We start from the raw sequence: 19,162 nt of genomic DNA, 5'->3' as shown, positions 1-19,162 counted from the left end.
AGTTGAGAAAGTGATTACCTCTTACAAACTGTAGGGTGTAAGAATAGTTGTAATGAATAGTTAACTGTTTTAACTAGGTATACCTTACTAAAATTACTTAAAAATGGAAGCAAAGTATTATAGAAAATTTACAATTGCTAGTAAAGTTGAGATTTCTGTTAAGCATAAACTAGAGCTTTAGTTGACTAAGTGTCTTTAGTTAGTAGAGAACTAAAACACAAGACCTAAAACTTAAAACAGCTCATACCTTAGAACAAGAAGTAAGAATTTTTTAGTACTACTGAAGTATGACTGCAGTAACAGTAAACAAATCCTACATTTCTTTCTTTGGCCAGAAAAAGAATGGATTAACTTGAAAGTTAAAAGTCTTGCTGGAATCTTAAAAGCTTTCAGATTGCCAGGCTGCAGAACGCAAGAATAGTAATAAAAAAAACAAAATGTTTTCTTTGTCTTAAAATAAGTAATGGTTTCATGCATTTGAGACATATATTGTGGCTGCTCCTTAAATATTGTGGTCCCTAATAAACTGTACTGTCAGTAAATCTATTTGACTTGAAGCATAATCCTCTTACCTGTTAGCTTTTTTTCCCTTTTCCTGTTTTGGTGGGGGAAGATCTTTGCTTTTGCTGACTGTAATGATGATTTAATGTCCCATCCCATTAGTCTTTCTGGGGTGTATGTTGGGGTAGGTGGGATTCGCTGGGGATATAGGGCATCGGAGGCCATATTGGGTCAGAGGAAGAACTGTGCCCCATGGCTTCCCTCCTTCCTATGCTATCCTTGCCTTAGTCAGCAGTGATAACTAGGTCTTGATTTCACCAAAGGAAGAAAGTTTAGGAGATACAGGTATACTAATTAACGAGAAACATATTTTTGAGTGTTAATATTGAGGAGTTTTATTTAGAGATAAACATAAAAAGATATTTTGAGGCTATTAGTAACATGATAACTTTTTGTTATTTCCTTTAAACAGTTAGGGTTTAAATCATGTTTTCATCTTCATATTATTTCTTCACAGTTCTTTCCTACCAAATGTCAATGCTACTATATCCATGGTTAGGTGAATTGGGAATATTGAGTGATTGTCAGATTCTTATTTTTATCTTTATTATCCATTTTGTACTTTAGAGCCTCATGAATAGAACTACTTATGTTTTGGGTTTTAAAATCTGTATTTTTACTTGTTAGCGACAAATTGAGTTACTGATCTTTCAGTAAAATTGGTAAAGAATGAAGGAATGATGGTGGCCTTTAAAATAGAAGAATTTGATAGTTTTACTGAGCAGGTACTAAAAGTTAAAAAATTGTCTTTTCTTCATGGTTTTTAAGTTGGAAATTTCAGAAATGTGGCCATGCGTCTTCTATGATGTAAAAGGCTTAGCATTATTTTGATTATAAGCATAATTTTTATATGAACAACAAATTATTAATCTACATAAAACATGCATTCTCACTGGGACAGAGATTCTCCCCAGGAGGGTAAAATTTGGGTCTTGAGGGGTTTGAAAAAAATATATATTCTTTTTACCATATAAAGTATAGGTACAGTAGATAATAGTACATAAGAGACATGCATTTTGTGTGTACTATTAAGATTATATGGAACAGGAATGAGAGCCAAAATGGCGGTGTGAGTAGGACAGTGGGAATCTCCTCCCAAAAACATATATATTTTTGAAAATACAACAAATACAACTATCCCTAAAAGAGAGACCAGAAGACACAGGACAACAGCCAGACTGCATCCACACCTGCGAGAACCCAGCGCCTGGTGAAAGGGGTAAGATACAAGCCCCGGCCCGGTGGGACCCAAGGCCCCTCACCCCAGCTCCCGGCAGGAGGAGAGGAGTCAGAGCAGGGAGGGAGAGAGAGCCCAGGACTGCTGAACACCCAGCCCCAGCCATCCTCACCAGAGCACAGACACAGTGCGTGCATGGGGTCCTGGATACTAGGGAAACAGGACAGTAAGACCTTTGAGCAGGTCCCAAACCTGATGCCCCTGTGACAAAGAAAAGTGAGTGCTTTTTGAAAGTCTTAAAGGGACAGGGTCCCCACAGCTGGACGGAAGCAACCGGGTCACAGTCCAGCAGCTGGAAATTCCAGGGAAACTGGGGCGCACTAACCCCCTGGGCAACAGTGCAGAGACCCCTCACGGAGGTAAACAGCCAAACAGCTCCCCGTCCATTACCCCTCCAGGGCCCCACCATAGCAGAGCAGCAGCCTGAGGCTTGCCATGCCCACAGCAAGGGAGCTTCCTCCATACTGGCCAGGCAAGATACAGAGACCCAGTCTACACGCAGTTGCCCAACACAAGCCACTAGGGGTCGCAGTTGTACCAGTAAAGAAAGGCCAGTAGCAAGTGGAAAGTCTTGGCCCTCCCAGCTGACAAGAGTCAGTAGAATACCACTGCACCTATCAACATGAAAAGGCAAAAATATTTGATCCAGACAAGACTAACCCAGACAGCTTTGACATCTTCTACATCTTCCCCTGAGAAGGAACCTGGGGAGATAGATTTAACCAGTCTTCCTGAAAAAGATTTCAAAACAAAAGTCATAACCATGCTGATGGACTTGCAGAGAAATATGCAAAAACTAAGGAGGTAGAATACAGAAATAAAACAAGCTCTGGAAGGGCTTCAAAACAGAATGGACGAGATGCAAGAGACCATTAATGGACTAGAAAACAGAGAACAGGAACGCAGAGAAGCTGAGGCAGAGAGAGATAAAAGGATCTCCAGGATGAAAGCATTTTAAGAGAACTGAGTGACCAATCAAAATGGAACAATATCTGCATTATAGGGGTACCAAAAGAAGAAGAAGAGAGACAAAGGGATAGAAAGTGTCTTTGAAGAAATAATTGCTGAGAACTTCCCCAAACTGGGAGAAGAAATGGCCTCTCAGACCACAGAGGTACACAGAACTCCCATGACAAGGGATCCAAGGAGGGCAACACCAAGACACATAATAATTAAAATGGCAAAGATCAACGACAAGGACAAAGTATTAAAGGCAGCCAGAGAGAAAAAAAAGGTCACTTACGAAGGAAAACCCATCAGGCTATCATCAGACTTCTCAACAGAAACCCTACAGGCCAGAAGAAAATGGCATGATATACTTAATGCAATGAAACAGACGGCCTTGAACCAAGAATACTGTATCCAGCACGATTATCATTTAAATATGAAGGAGGGATTAAACAATTCCCAGACAAGCAAAAGTTGAGGGAACTTGCCTCCCACAAATCACCTCTACAGGGCATCTTACAGGGACTGCTCTAGATGGGAGCACTCCTAAAAAGAGCACAGAACAAAACACCCAACATATGAAGAAGGGAGGAGAAGGAATAAGAAGGGAGAGAAATAAAGAATCATCAGACTGTGTTTATAATAGCTCAATAAGCGAGTTAAGTTAGACAGTAAGATAGTAAAGAAGCTAACCTTGAACCCCTGGTAACCACAAACTTAAAGCCTACAATGGCAGTAAGTACATACCTTTCAATAATCACCCTAAATGTAAATGGACTGAATGCACCAATCAAAAGACACAGAGTAATAGAATGGATAAAAAAGCAAGACCCATCCACATGCTCCTTACAAGAGACTCACCTCAAACCCAAAGTCAAGGGATGGAAAAAGATATTTCATGCAAACAACAGAGAGAAAAAAGTAGGTGTTGCAATACTAGTATCAGACAAAATAGACTTCAAAATATAGAAAGTAACAAGAGATATAGAAGGATATTACATAATGATAAAGGACTCAGTCCAACAACAGGATATATGCACCCAATATGCACGAATATGCACCCAATACAGGAGCACCAACATATGTGAAACAAATACTAACAGATTTAAAGGAGGAAATAGAATGCAATGCATTCATTCTTGGAGACTTCAACACACCACTCACTGCAAAGAACAGATCCACCAGACAGGAAATAAGTAAGGACACAGAGGCACTGAACAACACATTAGAACAGATGGACCTAATAGACATCTACAGAACTCTACATCGAAAAGCAACAGGATACACATTCTTCTCAAGTGCACATGGAACATTCTCCAGAATAGACCACATACTAGGCCACAAAAAGAGCCTCAGTAAATTCCAAAAGATTGAAATCCTACCAACCAACTTTTCAGACAACAATGGTATAAAACTAGAAATAAATTGTACAAAGAAAGCAAAAAGGCCCACAAACACATGGAGGCTCAACAAAAAGCTCCTAAATAATCAATGGATCAATGACCAAATCAAAATGGAGATCCAGCAATATATGGAAACAAACGACAACAACAACACAAAGCCCCAACTACTGTGGGATACAGCAAAAGCAGTCTTAAGAGGAAAGTATATAGCAATCCAGGCATATTTAAAGAAGGAAGAACAATCCCAAATGAATGGTCTAATGTCACAATTATCGAAATTGGAAAAAGAAAAGAAAATATGAGGCCTAAGGTCAGCAGAAAGAGGGACATAATAAAGATCAGAGAAGAAATAAATAAAATTGAGAGGAATAAAACAATAGAAAAAATCAATGAAACCAAGAGCTGGTTCTTCCAGAAAATAAACAAAATAGATAAGCCTCTAGCCAAACTTAATAAGAGAAAAAGAGAGTCAACACACATCAACAGAATTAGAAACGAGAAAGGAAAAATCATGACGGACCCCACAGAAATACAAAGAATTATTAGAGAATACTATGAAAACCTATATGCTAACAAGCTGGGAAACCTAGGAGAAATGGACAACTTCCTAGAAAAATGCAACCTTCCAAGACTGATCCAGAAAGAAACAGAAAATCTAAACAGACCAATTACCAATGAAATTGAAGTGGTAATCAAAAAACTACCCAAGAATAAAACCCTCGGGACAGATGAATTTACCTCAGAATTTTATCAGACACACAGAGAAGACATAATACCCATTCTCCTTAAAGTTTTCCAAAAAATAGAAGAGAAGGGAATACTCCCAAACTCATTCTATGAAGCCAACATCACCCTAATACCAAAACCAGGCAAAGACCCCACCAAAAAAGAAAACTATAGACCAATATCCCTGATGAACGTAGATGCAAAAATACTCAACAAAATATTAGCAAACCAAACTCAAAAATACATCAAAAGGATCATACACCATGACCAAGTGGGATTCATCCCAGGGATCAAGGATGGTACAAAATTCGAAAATCCATCAACATCATCCACCACATCAAAAAAAGAAAGACAAAAACCACATGATCATCTCCATAGATGCTGAAAAAGCATTCGATAAAATTCAACATCCATTCATGATAAAAACTCTCAACAAAATGGGTATAGAGGGTAAGTACCTCAACATAACAAAGGCCATATATGATAAACCCACAGCCAACATCATACTGAACAGCGAAAAGCTGAAAGCTTTTTCCTCTGCGATCGGGAACAAGACAGGCATGCCCACTCTACCCACTGTTATTCAACATACTACTGGAGGTCCTAGCCACGGCAATTAGACAAAACAAAGAAATAGAAGGAATCCAGATTGGTAAAGAAGAAGTTAAAATGTCACTATTTGCAGATGTCATGATATTGTACATAAAAAACCCTAAAGACTCCACTCCAAAACTACTAGAGCTAATATTGGAATTCAGCGAAGTTGCAGGATACAAAATTAACACATAGAAATCTGTGGCTTTCCTATATACTAACAATAAACTAATAGAAAGAGAAATCAGGAAGACAATTCCATTCACAATAGCATCAAAAAGAATAAAATACTTAGGAATAAACCTAACCAACGAAGTGAAAGACCTACACCCTGAAAACTATAAGACACTCTTAAGAGAAATTAAAGAGGTCACTAACAAATGGAAACTCATCCCATGCTCCTGGCTAGGAAGAATTAATATCGTCAAAATGGCCATCCTGCCCAAAGCAACATACAGATTCGATGCAATCCCTATCAAACTACCAACAGCATTCTTCAATGAACTGGAGAAATAGTTCAAAAATTCATATGGAAACACCAAAGACCCCGAATAGCTAAAGCAATCCTGAGAAGGAAGAATAAAGTGGGGGGGGAGGGGATCTCACTCCCCAACTTCAAGCTCTACTACAAAGCCACAGTAATCAAGACAATTTGGTACTGGCACAAGAACAGAGCCACAGACCAGTGGAACAGAACAGAGACACCAAACATTAACCCAAATATATACGGTCAACTTATATTCGATAAAGGGGCCATGGACATACAATGGGGAATTGACAGTCTATTCAACAGATGGTGCTGGCAAAACTGGACAGCTACATGTAAGAGAATGAAACTGGATCACTGTCTAACCCCATACACAAAAGTAAATTCAAAATGGATCAAAGACTTGAATGTAAGTCATGAAACCATAAAACTTTTAGAACAAAACATAGGCAAAAATCTCTTACACATAAACGTGAGTGACCTCTTCTTGAACATATCTCCCTGGGCAAAGGAAACAAATGCAAAAATGAACAAATGAGACTATATCAAGCTGAAAAGCTTCTGTACAACAAAGGACACCATCAATAGAACAAAAAAGGTATCCTATAGTATGGGAGAATATATTCGTAATAGACAGATCCTATAAAGGGTTGACATCCAAAATATATAAAGAGCTCACACACCTCAGCAAACAAAAAGCAAATAATCCAATTAAAAAATGGGCAGAGGAGCTGAACAGACAGTTCTCTAAAGAAGAAATTCAGATGGCCAACAGACATATGAAAAGATGCTCCACATCGCTTGTCATCAGAGAAATGCAAATTAAAACCACAATGAGATATCATCTCACACCAGTAAGGATGGCTACCATCCAAAAGACGAACAACAACAAATGTTGGCGAGGTTGTGGAGAAAGGGGAACCCTCCTACACTGCTGGAGGAAATGTAAATTAGTTCAACCATTGTGGAAAGCAGTATGGAGGTTCCTCAAAATGCTTAAAATAGAAATACCATTTGACCCAGGAATTCCACTTTTAGGAATTTACCCCAAGAATGCTGCACTCCAGTTTGAAAAAGACAGATGCACCCCTATGTTTATCGCTGCACTATTTACAATAGCCAAGATATGGAAGCAACCTAAATGTCCATCAGTAGATGAATGGATAAAGAAGATGTGGTACATATACACAATGGAATATTACACAGCCATAAGAAAAAAACAAATCCTACCATTTACAACAACATGGATGCAGCTAGAGGGTATTATGCTCAGTGAAATAATCCAGGTGGAGAAAGACAAGTACCAAATGATTTCACTCATATGTGGAGTATAAGAACAAAAGAAAACTGAAGGAACAAAACAGCAGCAGAAGCACAGAACCCAAGAATGGACTAATAGTTACCAAAGGAAAAGGGACTGGGAGGACGGGTTTGGAAGGGAGGGATAACGGCGGGAAAAAAAGAAAGGGGGCATTACGATTAGCATGTATAGTGTGGTGGGGGGCACAGGGAGGGCTGTGCAACACAGAGAAGACAAGTAGTGATTTTACAGCATCTTACTATGTTGATGGACAGTGACTGTGAATCGGGATGTGGGGGGGACTTGGTGAAGGGGGGAGCCTAGTAAACATAATGTCCTTCATGTAATTGTAATTAATGATACCAAAATAAAATTTAAAAAAAAAGATTATATGGGGTTGACTAGGGAAAAATGTCTAAAAAGAGTCTATAAGGAGGTTATAATTTTAAAACTGGTCTACACCCATACAATTTAAATAGTACGCATAAATGAATTTTTGGTCATGATGTTGACAACATTAGTTATAGCTATAAGCTAACACAATTTAATTCGTGAGTATTTAAAAAGTAGCCTATATTCTGCTGATAGTGATGTAGTGCATGCCTAATTAATTCCTGAGGTTGTGTAAGCTATAGTGTATGTATTCATAGTCTTCATGTAGAAAGCAGATATAACTAACAGTGAAAGTTAGGGCACCCTGAACAAGTCATAAATTATCTAGACTTAAATAATCCTTGAATGTATAAAGATGTTTCTGTTTCTACATTCATAATTACCCTTAGGAAATCAATTGTACAGAAACTTAATACAAAGACTTACAGGATTAGCGACTGAGGGTCCAAGGTAGAAGTCTAAGCCAGGCGAAGAGATTTCAGCCTTCTTTCAGTATATTTCTGTTCAAGCAGGACTGGAATAAAAGTTGCCACAGCACAGGCCAGGAAGCCCCAGGGTTTGACAAAATGTAAAGGAACTTTCTCTTTAAAGGGGATAGTTTGCAAAACCGTCAAGCATATGTAATGAAAATTACATTTAAATAACTTCTATAAATCTGGCAATTTAATTTTTCAGTTTTGGTTTGAGAATAGATTTTCAAGCCACTATTACAAATTTGCCTTTAAATGCTTTTAAGTTTTAGCAAGGTATATATTTGTAAGCAACTCTACAGCTCTTTCTTTTGGCCAGAAAAAGAAAGGATGAACTTGAAAGAAACCAATATATAACCATGTGGAGACACAAAGGAAGTCAGTGTTTTCTGGGCTTTGGTTCAGAATATCAACCAGATATGAAAAATACTAAATTCCAGAAGAAGTGTTCAGTACCCCCATTGCCATTCCCTTATTCAGTAGTTCTCCCCAGCTGGCCTCCCAGCTCTAATTTAACTTCCTCTGGTTACCTCTGTAGGTGTTTTCCTTTTGGATCCCAATCTCGATTAATAGCATCATTGTGTTTTTAGTTGTTCAGGTTCTGAAACCCCACAGCCTACTTTGATCTCTACCTTTTTTGGTTCCTTAAGTTCCAACCAGAGAGTCTTTTGGATTTTACCTTTACTCATCTTCCAGCATCTCCTCCCTTCCTGTGACTTACTGGTTTTAGGCCATCCTTTATGTTTTGCTTCGACTACTGTAATGGTTTCTTGCCCTTTGATCTTCAGTTTCTCTATGCCACTAATTTATTACTTGTAGTTGAAGAATCCACCCAAAGTAGAACTCTGAATGGAAATGGCCAAGTTTCTTAGGATCAAACCTTAGAAGGTCATTTCCACTACATTCTGCTAGTCAAGCGAGTTATTAAAGTCAGTCAAGATTCAAGGGGAGGGAAGTTGTTCTCTATTACTTGATGTGAGGAGCATGTACAGGAAGCTAAGGGATTAATGGGAGTCATTTTTGGAGACTGTATCAGAGTTCACCCTGGCAGTCACAGTTCATCACCTTCCGTATACAAAATACTCTACCCTCCCCACTATGCCCAGTCTTATCCCGTTATGATACTGACCTAAATTTTCATCTAAATCAGACCCAAAATAGCTAACTCATGGAGCTCGAAATGGGTATTGGCTTGTTTCTGCTGGTATGATTATTTGAAGTTAATCCCACTAGATTATAAACTCCCTGAGGATAAGAACTATTTCTTTCATCTATTTTCACCGCCATGCCTGTGGTATTATATTCAACATAATATGAATTCAATAAAGATTTGTTGAAATGCATTTAACTATTGATTGAAGAGAATATTAAACTTCAGAAACCAGGTATACATAGGACATGGTTTACACGCTATGTGAAAATGTGGTGTCCTGGTATATATTCTCCCCAAATAGTTCTTTCGTCTAATATTTGGAGGTTGGATGCTGGAAGGCTTCCTAATACACTAAATACTACTACAAGTAAAAATAAACAGTAATTCAGTAGGGCTTTGAATTTGCTTGGCATTTAGACAGCTGCTAATTTGAGATTCTAGAATTACCATGAGACCTGAAAATGTTTAGGTTGCATCTCAGCATCATTGCATGTTTTATAGAATTAACTTTATTGAGACTACATTCCAACATATTACCAAATACCTGAATGACATGGCCTTATCAAATTAGTTTTTACATGAAACTTTTTTGTTCTTATTGACATACAGTATTTGATAATGCATTTTGTATTTTTAATACTGTTATCACAAACAACTCTTATGATAATAATTATATATTACTGCAAGGATTCAAGACTTCAGAACATTTTTTCACTGGTCACTATGTTTTCAAAGTATTTCTCTACTAAGTTAGAATATATGTAAGGTAGTATCTAATATCTCTATCAGTTAGTTAAACATAAGTTTTAAGGGAAAAAATGAAGCTCACAACCTTATTTTTCCATGTTGGGAGATAGAATTTCTAGGAAAACAGAATTCTAACCACTGAGATTCTGGCCATATTATTTATTATAATACAGACTTTGTAGAAGCTTTTGTAGCTCAAGAACTGAACTGAGATTCCACAACTTGAGCCAGGGTGGTTCTAGTCTGAGAAACTGTGGAGTCTGACTGAGAGAGCTGCGAATCTCTAGATGGAGCCTGCCCTGTGCTTCAGAGTTTTTCTTGGGGGGGATGGGAAAGTGTTTGCTGAGATGATGAACTGTGCTTGCTGTGCATTATGATAATAGTTTAAGCTCAAATCTTGTCATGTACTAGAAAGCTAGCATAGAAATGTCTTCACGTTGGTTAGTAGAAAAGTAACTGTACAAAGTCAGGAGGATTGAGGGTTTCCGTTCTTGAAAATGGTGGTCTACATATTTTAATTATCCCAAGAAATTCAAGATAATAACACGGTTTGACTAGGATTTGACACTATGGACTCTCTTCAGGTTCTGTTATGACATCAACCAAAATGTCCTCATTATAAAGCTACTTTAGAACTTTTCTTTTAATGGACAAATTGTTAACTGACAGTACTGGAGACTCTTAAAAATAAAAAACTGAGTTATTTTAGTTTCATATAGGTCTACCTGGGTATAAAAAGCATAGCCCATTTATAAATTATTACTCATTACTAGATTTGAAGGATGAGTTCCTGAACTCTGAGATGCTTTTCTGTTTAAGTATTAATTGCTCATGGAAATTGTGTATTTTTATGTTCTAAGTTATATTTTATTAACTGACTTATTCAAGATATAGATTGACCAGTTCTCTGATTATCCAAAAACATGTTTCAGCCTGTCTTTAGTCTGGGATATTTATAGAAAGGATGTTTTTCCCAAAAGATTGAGTAGAATATATAGTACATTATTTAAATAACCAGACTTTCTTAGGGAATGGGAAGTAGGTTCAACATGACACATTAGTTAATTTAATGTTAAAACTTCTTTACCTAGTTAGTGGTTGGAACTAGTTTTGGAGCAATCATGTATGGATAGCAACATAAAATAATCTTATCTGATGTTCCATTCTAAATCAGTCACTCACAGGCTTGCATTTTGCCTTATTTTTCAGGGAAATGTAAAGGTCTTTATGGCTGCAAATAAGAGGAAAGGATCTACCTTTCCCACAATATTCTCCACACCCTTAACATTTCTATTTATTTGATGATACCAGGAATGATGAGTATTAATTCCTGATACACTGTTTCAACCTCACATTGACTTAGATGAAGTAACACCTATTATATTAAAAAAAGAAAGCTGACACTTCATTTAATATGATGGCTGACTAGGCATCCTGAAATTGACTCTGTTTAGTTCCTACTAAAATGCATGAAAACACAGGAGATGATGAACAATCCGAAGAACAGCATATCCATGGTTTGATAGTCAATCTATTCCCATAATCTAAGATATCCACAAACTATAAAGTTGATCTACTGGACTGAAAACATAATTACACACTGACCAATAGTAAACAGAAATAAAAGCAACATGCAGGTCTCTAAAAGCAGGTATGGAGATTGAGTCCTTTTCCTTTTCATAATGTCTACCCTTAAGGCTCTGCAATTGTGGTACTTTTACCAGCTAGAAGAACAGACTAATGTTTTAATACAGTGAGGGTGCTACTTTTTGAGGCTATTCTTTTCCTTCATCCTGTCTAAGGTTTTATTAACTAATATCCACTTAATTGACCCACTAGACCAACTGATACTCTCCATTCCTTTCCTGTGCCCGTGGCACCCTGACCATGTCACTAACAGGCTGCTAGCTGGGTAGAAGGACACACTTCTGTCCCTCTAGTATTTCAGTTGAGTTGTGTGATTATCATAAATCAGTTATTTATTCCCATATCTATTGTTCTTGTTACTTTTCTCTCATAATTTGATTAATTTTTATTAAACTGATAAATTATACTAAAAGATTATTTTTTATATGAAGACTGATTTGGGAATTTTCAACAAAGGTGAGTCACTGACAGATATTGAAAGTATACCTACAAACGATTTGGGAAGAAATCATAAAGACATAGAAACAGTGTGCACTCACATTTTTTAAGTGTTTAAATTCTCAGACTTCTTTAAGAAAACCTAATTGAAGCCATAGATGATTCATTACATAAATGGTTATGTAGAATAGTAATAGTATGAGACTGACTCTAGTAAATTATTAGTGGTCCCATAGTCAAAGCAGAAACTTTGCTCTTGCATTAGTAGATGAGGAGATGATAAACGTTGTATGCCTATGGTAAAGTATTAAGAGTAAGTAAATGTATATGTCTCCTACTTTAACTTTACTTTCAAGTCAACTCTAATTCTTTCAGTTAACAGATCTATTGCCAGCCTTAATCACATTGATAAGAGGGCTACCACTGTGTGTTTTATAACCAATTTGGAGGCCAAATCTGCCAGAAATAAAAGACAGGAACAAAAGGGAACTGATGGTAGAGTATTAACCTAGGGAAGTGTGCATGCAAGGAAGTTACAGCCGATGGTGGCGTGGGCCAGAAGAATGCCATGATTGTCTTTGTTGAAGAAGGAAGTCCTCCATTTGCTCAGAGCACCAGAGCTGGTGTAGGAGAAACTGAAATTTGCCACAGGTGCAGCCACCTTAGATATCAGCCTTCGGGGAATGTGCATTCAGTCTGCAACTATGCATATGAGCTTACTAGTTACTCTCTTTTCTCCATCACTGCATCTTCTTTACATCCTTCTGACATTATTAATAAATGGGTTATTTTATTTCTTTCTTATTTTCTACCTCTATTACTAAAACATTAGCTCCATGAGGGCAGGGAACGTATTTGCTTTTGAATCTACTGGCAAATACCTGGCACGATAGGTGCTCAACAAATATTTGTCAAATAAACTAGGTCTACAATAGAGAGGGACTTAGCACAATACCAAAGTGAAGACCAAAGGCACCTTTACAATACACAGGGTCTAGGTGGATATCTGCTTCTTTGAGTGTAAGTAAATGGAAAGTTATTGTAGGAAACCTGTGAAAAAGCTCCACAGAATGACAAAAAATGAGGGGAATAAGAAGACTCACAAGAAAACTTACTTCTTGAAATGATTTATTTCAGAGACCAGAAAAACAAATTTTAAAGCCTCTTTGGAATTCTCAAAAAAGTTCAAGTCATGATCTCTAAGAAAGATGAAACAGGAAGTGAAAAGCTGAAGTGAAAAGATGGCAAGTGATATAGAAAGGGAGCCGGTGAACCTGGGACAGATTGTCCTGGGGACATCAGAACGGTCCTCATTAATGCTGGTGAAGCATGAAGCTGACATTGACAGATTGTGTCTGTGTGGTGGAGAAAAAGTCTATGAGATGCGTTTCAGGAATGCAGAGAAAAGGAAGATGAATGGAAACAGTGAGAAAGAAGATGATAGGCATGGAGGACAAGATTTCACAAAAGAATGACAGATTTTCTTTAGGAAAAATGGAGCAGAGGGAATGATCAAAGACGTAAGTGAAAAGTTTTCTAAGCTGAGAAGGCCTCACTTTATAGATGAAGAGGGCTAAATTCTGGGTAATATAAATGAAAAGAGAGTCACCCTTAGTATGTCTTGGTAACTTAGTTCAATTAGCAGGAAAAGGACATATTGTAAAAGTACCCAGGCAGAAAGACAGCTATTGTGTGATACGGAACAAAAACTAGACTGACTTCAGGCTTCTTTGTAACAAGAAAACTATGGAGTTTAGAAGTCATTTTGCACTCAGAATTATCTTTCCTCTCTCAAGGCAACAGCAAGACATTTTCAAATATGAAAACATTTATAAAACATACTACATGTACTCTTTTTAAAAATGTTTTTGATGAAGTCAACTCAGCTAACCAACATATGAATCAATTAAGAAGGCATTGCAGAGAGGACAAGTAAGGACTCTGTGGCATCTTACTGCACGATGGACAGTAACTGCAGTGGGCTGTGGGGGGCACTCGATAATAAGGCTGAATGTAGTGACCGCATTGTGTTTCTTGTGAAACCTTCATAAGAGTGTATATCAATGATACCTTTAAAGAAAAAGTCAAGAAGGCATTGGAAATAATTAGACATTGTGAAATCCGAATTATTATAAATTTGGTTATCAAATTGAAAGTAGAAATTTCCATCTAGTTTTGGAAAAACTTTTATACTGTAAAGGTAGTTCACGAACAGTAAGGTACATCTGTAACTTCAGATTATGTTGACATCTGAAAGAGGTAGAGATTCAGGAGCTTAGAGGAGAACTTAAATAAATAATTGTTTTACCCCATGAAGATTTAAAAGAAGCTTCTGGTCCATTTATTGTCAGTGTACTGTTCACTCCCCAGATACAATCTCTGCCCAGAAACATCTCTGGCTCTAGGTGTGCGTGCCCATGGGCCAGACGGACCTCTGTGGGGATGGCCCCCTCGCACCTCCCTCTCAGTGTGCTGAAGCTGAACTCTGCCTCCTCACTCAAACCTGTCCTGTGGTCCAAGCTTCCAGTAAAACTTCAGCTTCGTCACCCAGTTGCCCAGGCCAGAAACCTGGGCCTCAATTTTAGACTGATCATATGTTCCAGTTTTTCTGATGTGTCTCTTTTCACTCTCAAAAATGTATTCATTTGGACAGTAAATCACGGGATTATCATGATTATTTTTGTCTCTTCTCTTTAACTTTCAAAGGAACACCATTCCCATCTTTGTTTCATTCTGTTGTTAAAATGTATCCTAATTTTGTCCACTTCTCCTTATCTGAAATGCCATTGTCCTACTTAAAGCTGCTGCTGTCTCTTCCCTGGGTGATGGCCATGACCCTGTGACAGGTGTCCCTGCTTCATACATTTGTTGGAAGAGTCAAGTAAGGTTATGTATATGAACTTAATAGTATAGAATCTAACACTTGGTGAGGACTCAACACATATCACAATGATGTGTCACTCCTCTTCTCAGAACCCTTCTTTTCCCCTTTGCCGCAGGAATAAACCCTGAGAAACCAACTTGCCTTATGTGTCTGCATTTTGGTTCCTCTGGCATCATCTTTTACATCGCCCTAATCTGCACTGTGTGCTTCAGTCCTTCAGCCATCAATTCTCTGACATGCCATGTCTGTTCTCTCTTCTAGACCTTTACTGCTTGAAGACAAAGCTAAACAAAAAGGTCTCTCCCACCCATTCCCAAACACACACACACATGCACACCTACACGCAGGTGCGCACATACACACATATGCACAGTTTGCTTGATTGATCCCTGATTATCTTTCAGGACTCAGCTTAGATGTTAAATCCTCTGGAACCTTTCCCTAATATCCTTGAGTCAGGACAAGGTGTCGATCTCGTAGGCACTCGTGGGACTATGTGTTTATTCATTGTTGTCCCACTTGCCACATGTAAAATGTTCCTCTGAGGAAACTTGCTGTAAACTCCATGAAGACATGGACTGGGTCTTGTTGATCATTCTAACATGACCCCTAACAATCTTTCAGGCAAGTACCCTAGTGTAGGTGTCAGGAGTATTTGAACTGGGCATTGTACTGGAAGAAATCAATCCTGCAGAAATAGTCATATATAAAATGAAGAGAATTGGAGACAGGGATATGTCTCTCAGCTTTATTTATCATGTGAACAAATATTTGAAAAGACTTACATGTTCATCAACAGTAACTATCAGTGAATTGGCCAAATACTCTATGTTCATAAAATTCTATATAAAGTTAAAAAAGATGCCTACATAAGCATTTCTTTGTGTAATAAAAAGAGCCTACTTTTGGTTCTAAGATTTTAGTTTAGGCTCTTATGAAGTCTGCCTTTCAAGTTCCATGGAGAAAGTGAAGTTGGCTGTTTTGAATTAAAGAAGTGAATAGTTGAGTGACGTAAGGAAGAAGTGCTTGGCACATCAGAGGTGTCTGCTGAACTGATAACTAAATATTGCGGTGGAGAGGGTGACAATTATGAGAAGTTAATATGTAATATTTGATAGACAAGTAAGGACAAACTTAAAAATAAGCAACCCTTTAAGGAAAAGCAAGTATAGTGATGAATCTTTATGGGAAAATTTTTGCTTTAGGAGAATCATCTTGAATTCAGTATTATCTTCTTTACAGATTAATATTAAGCATTTCGTACTTGTCGGCTTCCCTATGTTACCCTGTATCATATCTTGTGTATATAGTGTTTCATTTCACACTGCATTCAGCTGAATGTGACAGGAATCTTATGCTGGCTTCAGAAGAAAGCAGTTAATTTCTTAGATAGAAGTTTCAAGGTGGGTAGTCCAGTTCTTGTGATGTGTTCCATGAGTCATCAAAGGACTGGCCCCTTTCCCCTCTTAGCTCTGCCATCCTTAGCCGGTGGTGGTCGTTCTCGTGACCTCAAGATAGTGCCTGCTTCTCCAGACATTGCCTCTGTGTTCCAGCCAGGAAGGGGTATGAACAAAGGACAAAAGTTATACCGATTTAGACTGCTGCTGACTTTTATTAAATTAGGGGGAATAATAACTTTCCAGGAGGCTCTACTTACAAAATTCTAATTACATTTCATTGGCCAGAACTATGTCACATGTCCACCCCAAGCACGGGGGATCAAACTTTCTTGTTTTTTAGATTTTTTTTAAAGGTAAGCTTGTTGTCATCCTGAGTAAATTTGGGTTCTATCAGTAAAGAATATGAAAACAGCTGTTGGGTAAGCAACAAGCAGCATCTACTCATTCGGTTCATTAAATAGACCCCAGGGTAGTTACCACATCTTCTGAGCATTGGTTCCTCTGTCCTCTGTCTTCAGCTCAGACTGGAGTTGTGCCCGGTACACTGTAGAAATAGATCTGTGATGAATAAGTCTCTTCTGGTTGCTCAAGCACCTTAAAATTTTGTCAAGACTTTCCTATCAGGTAGGAAAATCATACCAAACAGTTAAAATTATTAAAGAAACATTTCTTTTTATTCCAAAAATCAAATTATAATTGTATATTGTAAAATTAGGAATTGGGAGAGAGACAAAAGCTCATAAAGTAAGAGCATATCATGTCATAGGAGATTTGGGGTGTTCATATTTCACAAAAATACAGTACTCTTTAACATTTATTATTTCTTAGTGACCTAGGCCCATGTTAAAATCTACTTATTCCTTGGTTCAGAACAGTCAGCCATTCAATGACAGCTTAATTTTGCATTCCTGCATCGTGTAGCGCTGTGCTGGGATGCATTCATGTTCTTCCCCCTTCATTTCTTGTTTCTTCTTGCTCAGAACCTACACAGGTTGGGTGTCTTCTATGAACAGTCTGTGACTTAAACTACTGTACAACCTGCTTCACAATACAAGTCCTCTATCCTTTTTACCTGAAATCTTCAGGACTAGATAATATTTGTGAGTTCAGAATTAAAAATTTTTTTTTAATTTTAGTGTTTGACTCTACTGAGGGTTCTAGCTTCTTGACTATATTTCAGTGTAATGTGTACAGATGTACAGATTGCATATTATGTAATACTTCAGAGTCCAGAGCAGGACTCATCAGATACTTAAAAATTTGTGTGTATGCACATCAAGTATAATAAATAATTATATATAGTTTCATTGACAGATCAGTTTAGGTTTTGCCACCACATAAGTTTTGAAAAAACCTTGACTTTCAGAGCTTTTTTGGGTGTTGCAGATAGAGATTGTAGACCTGTAGAGAGTAATGGTTTGGAAGAATTGTGAAATTGGTTAAAATAATTAGCAAGTTCCCAATAAAGACACAGTGCAGCAGAAACCGCTATAACTCCTCCGACTGACATCAGATGGTTAATGGCATCATGCTTGAGTGCTTCCCCTCCATCCCCATCCCTTTCAAAATTTGTCTGATGGAATACGTCTGTCCCTCAAGCAGTCTTTGCAAGTTGAGCTGTCGGACCCTTCATTCTTCTGCACTGCTTTCCCTGTGCAGGGAGGCACTTCAGTGTTGGCTTTCCTTCTCAGACACAGTCCTTCCTTGACCCCACTGAGTGCTGTACCTTCTTGACTATACTTCAGGCTTCCTCATTATCAGAATTTAAAAAATTTTTCTTACTCCATTCTTGCACCTCCTAAAATAATACCTTTTTATCATTCTTAAATTAAGCACTTTAAAGCTTATGATAAGTGGCCTTAAATAATATAGTTGTATATTAATTCTATATACATTTTTACAGTCATTTAGAAGTCTGAAGATAGTATTTGTCAGCAAGTTACTGTCAGTCTCACATACTGATTGTTAAGTGACTTACAATATGGTATTTGTCTTCTCTCTGCTTTCAGGACCTGGTATCTTAAATTATTCTTTTCATCAATTTTAGGTGAACTAGAAAAGAATCTTTCTTCCCAAGCCCTGTTAATTAGTCTGCTGTGATTTTATTCCTAGGTGCAAAATTATTTTAGATTTTATTATATTTAGATTTTATCTGTGGATGTGGTTGAACAGACTGCATTTTAAGTAATGGTTTTAAGTTTTATTTCTTGAAATGCAATGGCAAAGTAGTTATGTGTTCAGTGAACACCTGCTGAATTGCCTGGTTAGTCTATGTTTTAATTGCATTTTTATTGTTCATACTTTAAATCAAACTTTCTTAACTAGCTATGTGGTTCTAGTGGATTGTTGTTAGATTATTATATAGTGAATTAAGTCTTCCCAGGGTGTTTTAGGTCTGTGGTTTGTCTAATGAAATTAAAGTGATTTTGCTTGTGGCTCACAACATCTCACAGTTAACCTCCATCAAAGATCATAATCAAGAAAAAGCAAAAGATGGGGGGAAAATATGTGCCTATATATGTAGGATTATTGTGAAGTATTCTTACCTTACAATATGAAGGCCAAGTTAGCATGAGGACTACCATCTATTATCTCAGAAGGTTTCTAATAATTTCTGGTGAAGATATGTAGAAATACATAACTTTGTAGATCCTAAGAAAAACTTTGGAAAGGAAATGAGATGGTGTCAAAGAAGAGCTGGCATTAGTTTTGGCTTGTCTGCCAGATAATGCAAATTTCGAATGTTTCTTTTACCACTGTAGCACGAAAGTTGT

At 37.5% G+C, this 19,162-nt stretch overlaps 1 protein-coding gene across 4 annotated transcripts in view; it reads left to right on the top strand.

The window, feature by feature from the left end:
• The window catches only part of MAN2A1 (mannosidase alpha class 2A member 1), a 184,798-nt gene that overhangs the window by 109,066 nt on the left and 56,570 nt on the right, over nucleotides 1-19,162 (top strand). The window lies entirely within an intron of this gene.

The sequence above is a fragment of the Manis javanica genome, chromosome 1 (genome assembly GCF_040802235.1).
Source record: "Manis javanica isolate MJ-LG chromosome 1, MJ_LKY, whole genome shotgun sequence".
Taxonomy (NCBI): domain Eukaryota; kingdom Metazoa; phylum Chordata; class Mammalia; order Pholidota; family Manidae; genus Manis; species Manis javanica.
The sequence above is the reverse complement of the archived record's forward strand: the minus strand, read 5'-3'. Positions and strand labels throughout refer to the sequence as shown.